The sequence below is a fragment of the Tupaia chinensis genome, unplaced genomic scaffold, assembly GCF_000334495.1.
Source record: "Tupaia chinensis unplaced genomic scaffold, TupChi_1.0 Scaffold000042_1, whole genome shotgun sequence".
Taxonomy (NCBI): Eukaryota; Metazoa; Chordata; class Mammalia; order Scandentia; family Tupaiidae; genus Tupaia; species Tupaia belangeri.
Window position 1 is genome coordinate 171,097 of NW_006159497.1, and position 4,596 is coordinate 175,692.

The window sequence follows — 4,596 nt, forward strand, 5'->3', positions numbered from 1 at the left end:
GCTGACACCTTTTGCCAGGAGCGGGGGTGGGGGCACCGTGGAAAAGTGAGGGCTACCGACTTCGCTGCTGTGCTGTCTTGCAGACCGCAGTCCCAGCATCGCTGTGAGGCTTTTGTCTTCTACCCAGCAGGGGGCAGTAAAGGGCAGAGGGAGGGACAGGGAAAGGCCTGGGCTCGCATGAATTAAGCACCAACTGCATACTGGGGAGTCAGTGCATAAAGGAAACATCAGTTGCATTTGAGCCTCACAATAACTGGACCCTGCCTCCTACTCCTACTGATTTTGTTCACTTGTTTATTTTTTAGTTTCTTTCTTTCTTCCATGAGAAAAAGAGACAAAAAGAGAGAGCAAGGCCCTAATAGAGTTCATTCCACAACAGACCCCAGCTTCTGTTAGCCATAGGTCATGGGCATACATGTGCCCGGCATGTCCAGGGAGTTCTCTGGATGTGAACCCAGAACCTTCCGATGTGGGTTAGGCTTGCGAAGCATTGCATTACTGACGTGGCCCAATCTAGCCCTGGTTACTGCCGCTCCCTTTTGAAAAGTGAGGAGTGGGGCATGGAGAGGTGAACTGGTCAGCCCAAGGTCACCACCCTGTGAAGCCCACTTCAGCTCCCGCCAATCTGACACCAAGACCCACCTTGATGCTGGCAGGAGAAATCTCCTTTGGCAAGAAGGAGGCTTAGCGCATTGGGCTGAGGCCTCAGGTTCCTGCCTTGTGGCCCTAGAAGTCTTCAGAAGCTCGAAGCAGAGCTCTGCCACTGGCGACTTCTGGAGTGATAGTTCTTACCGGGCATCCTTGTGTCAGAACTGCCCCTTCCCTGGCCTTCCCTGGCTCGGTGTAGCCGAGTTGAACACAGATAATACAAATGATTCTACTTCAGTCCTTTAGATTCAGACCTGTCCACTGAGGGGGTGCTGCTGGCATCTCACAGGTGGGTGGCAGGGACGATGCCAAACACCCTACAAAATACAGACGGGCCCCACCACAGGGGAGGACCAGGGCCATGTCCGCAGTGCTGTGGGCGAGAAACCCCGACTCCACGTCTTACCTAAGCCCACCTGCAGCGCAAGACGGGGAACCGAGGCTCGGGTGAATGACTGCCTCGGTGCCCAGGCAGCCAGAGCCAGTGGTTCCTCTCAGTTTCATGTGACCTGAAGGTCCAAGGTCCATTCTGCACAGAGCCATGCCTCACTGGAAGACATCAGCCTGGCTCCAGATGCTGGCGGACCGCTCACTGCCCAGCGCTGGCAGGTTATCTACCGGGCAGGCTACACATTTTGCCCAAAACCATAACCCTGGGCTTCTCCTTTTAGAGCTTTCATGGCTCTGCAGTTGCAGCTACAACCATTGCCTCCTTTGCTAAGTGCCACACGCTGTACGAGGATTAACTCATTTGATCCCGAGGATGGCTCCCCGAGAGGTTACTCATTTCCTGGAGATCACACGCTAAGTGGCAGCTTTGGGCTGCGTACCCAGACGAGAGGACTCCTGACAGACCTCTCAGTCCTCCACCTGGGCTCCCTCCTTCAGACGTTCATGGTGGCGCCTGGACTTGGCTCCCTACTCACAGCTGAAGGCACCCCTTGGCTGGGACTGGGGGTGGGGCGGTGGGGCCTGGGCCCCCTCCTCTGACCTTCCGTGTATGTGGGCCTGGGCCTGGTCGTGCTGCCCATGTGTGTGGTCCCTGAGAGTCTGCATCTGAGACCCCAGGAAAAGATGCAGGGCCCAGAGCAGGGATGGGGGGCTGCTGCAGGGACCTCAGAGCCAGACAGGGGCCAGAGGAAAGGGACAGCGGAAGGAAGAAATGTGACTTCCTCAGGCCTGGCCAAAGTCCTCGGTGCACGCCCCGCCGTGTGACTACGGTTCCTGCAGAGGGGAAACCTCAGCACACTAACTGACCAGGGTTGCTGTCCTGGGTCTGCTGGGATTTTGGCAAGCCCAGATTTGGCAGTGGGCTCAATAAAAAGCCAAGTAGACCGAAGTACAGACATCCGGGCATGGACTGCTGCAGGCGGCCAGCTGGGGGCGGCACTGAGTTTCAGCTCTGCCCCTTCCGAGCTGCACGACCTTCGCAGGCCCCCTCTGTCCAGTGGGGACACAGTGGCGAGTGGTCCCCAATGTAAATGTGAGAACTGAAGCCAGTGTCCAGGACCAGCACCCCGCAGACCCCAAAGGGGCTGTAGCTGGCTTTGTCACCTGCTGGCTGGGTGACCTTGAACAAGCTCTTCCCCTGATTGTGTCTCTGCTCAACTGTCAAATGCGGGGGCAGGGTCTTTCCAGCAGAAGCCCTTTCAGGCCTTAAGGCTCTAGACTGGGCCACTGACCTCTCCCCTCGGCCGACCTGTTTGGGCCCTATGGGGAATGTGTTTCTCTGCACTCCATGACACAGGCCCTGCGCCAAAGAGCAGAGGAACCCCCCTCATCTCTTTTCACCACCCCACCCGGACCTGGCCCACCAGAGAAACCCTGCCTCTAAGTCCCCAGTTCACTAGTGTCCTGACCTTAGCCCAGCTTCAGCCAAATGCAGAGCCAGCCCTGCCCACCCCTCCCCACCACGGCGGGGGCATCTCCTGTCTTGGCTGAGCTCCTGGGGGTTCCATAGGCGATGCCTACAGGAGCTGGGGGGGAACCCCAGAAGCACACTGGGGCTCTCCTGGAAAGGGCCAGCTGCCCTTCTCTCTGCAGGGACACCCCTTTCTCCAGGAAGGAGAGCACCTGGCTCAGGGAGAACACACTGGGTGTAGTCCCAAGAGAGTGTGTGTGGCGGGACAGGGGTGAGAGAGGGTCCCCCATCCTGCTGCCTGGAGGCCCTCTCCACTGCCAGAGTTCGGAGGTCCAGGAAGAATCTCCTGGCCCAGGATCTCAATTTTAAGGGCTTCAGTCTTACTAAATCTTCTTACAAAACCTCCTCTGGTCTTACCTCTGGCCAGGGCGAGTGAGAAAAGGTGAGCTGGAATTAGGCGGGGCAGCAGGTGTGGGAGCGATGCAGGGTGAGTGGAGGGCTGCTTGGGACAGGTGTGGGGGGTTCAGTAGGTGGGCTTTGGGTGAAAGGCTTAGAGGGGGACGAGAAGACCTAGACTTGGTCAGGGCTGGGGCAGACCCCTGCTCCACTTCTGACTGTGAGAGCCCCAGTCTTACATCTTACTAGAGGAAGACGGGAACTCCAAAACCTTCAGCCTGGCCGTGTGGGAGACAACCTCAATCTCCTTCCAGGGGAGGGCCTCCAGCAGGGTGGGAGGGGGACGGTCTATCTTCAGAGTCCGGTTTCAAAGGGATGCAGGGAGGTCCCTGTGGGGTTGGAGGTGACTCTGGGTCCTGGCCTGGGGGGGATTTCCTTGTCTGGAGGAGAAGGGCACGGAGACCTGGGAGCAGGAAAGCCCCTCATCGTTCTAAGGAGGGGCAAGGCAGAGCTAAACTTAGTTCTCTAGCGATGGGGAGGAGCATCCGTCTCCGGAGAGATGAGGGGCCGCTGGGGGGGACCCACTTTGGGGGCCACATTCTATTCCAAAGGGTAAACTGGGAAGGAGAGCGCTGTGTCTAGAGCTGGGATCAGGAGGAAGGGCCCATTTCGGGGGGGGAAACGAGGCAACTTTGTTCTGCGGGGGTCGCAGACCCTCTCTTTTCGGGGAGGAGACCCACATCTTGGGAGGATGAGGGCCCAGTTTCTGAGAGAAGATGCCCGGCTTTGGCTTCCTTGGGGGCAGGACAGAAAGACCCCACCGCGGTTCCCCTCGCAAGGGCCCGCCCACGCGACCCGGCGCCTCGGCCTTACCTCCAGGCCCTGGCTAGGATCTGCGGGCTCCGACTTGCCGGGTCTGCGCCCTGCGCTCCGCTGCGCCGGGTGTCTGCTCCGCTTCCCCCAGCGACTCGCAGGACTCCCAGGCTTCGGCGAGAGGCCCCGGCCAATCCGCGCTGCAGGACCCGGCCCTCGGTCGCGCCGCAGCCAAGGCGGGGCGCGGGGAGAGTCCGGCCTTCGGGGGCGGAGGAGACTCGGGCTGGTGCGGAATGGACCTGGGGGCCGCGAGGAGGGACCGCGAGGGCCGGGAGCAGGGCTGGAGCTGAGCAGACTGCCGAGGACGCCCACCAAGTTCAGGGGAGATGAAGATCCTGTCGCTAAGAAGGGGAGGGGGCGTCTCTATAGGTTGATTTAACCTGGATCTTAACGCCCCCCCCCTTTTTTTTTGACCCTTGGGGCTGCAGGCGAGTGTAGCAGCCCCTCCTCCACCCGGTGCCTCGTTCTGGTCTCGGGAACCCTAGGATGGAGTCAGAAAGGTTCCTTTTGCAAAAGAGGGGGAAGAAGCACGTGCCCTCCCCCAGTGAGGGAGCTCAGAGCCCTCTCTCAGCCCTCCCAGCTGCCGGGCCTGTCAGCTCCGGGAGACAGCTAGTGCACGTGGGGCAATGCCAGCAGCCCTGGGCTGGGTACCCACCTCTCTGACCCTCGGTTTCCTCCATAGTAACTAGGGCAGTAGTGGTGTACCTCCTTCACGGGTGTAAACGTGACGGTAGGTGTGATGAAGGGGCTTTCATCCGATTGTGAAAACCAGCTAATACCACGCTGTGGCTGACTGATGGCCTGGAGCTTTCTAAAGG

General features: G+C 59.4%; 1 protein-coding gene across 1 annotated transcript in view; it reads right to left on the reverse strand.

The window, feature by feature from the left end:
• The window catches only part of ABAT (4-aminobutyrate aminotransferase), a 90,361-nt gene extending 86,468 nt beyond the window's left edge, over positions 1 to 3,893 (reverse strand). The window contains exon 1 of the mRNA XM_006140704.3: positions 3,779 to 3,893. The gene's annotated coding sequence lies outside the window, so the exon portion shown is untranslated. The remainder of the gene's footprint in view (positions 1 to 3,778) is intronic.
• Positions 3,894 to 4,596: the final 703 nt, after the last annotated feature.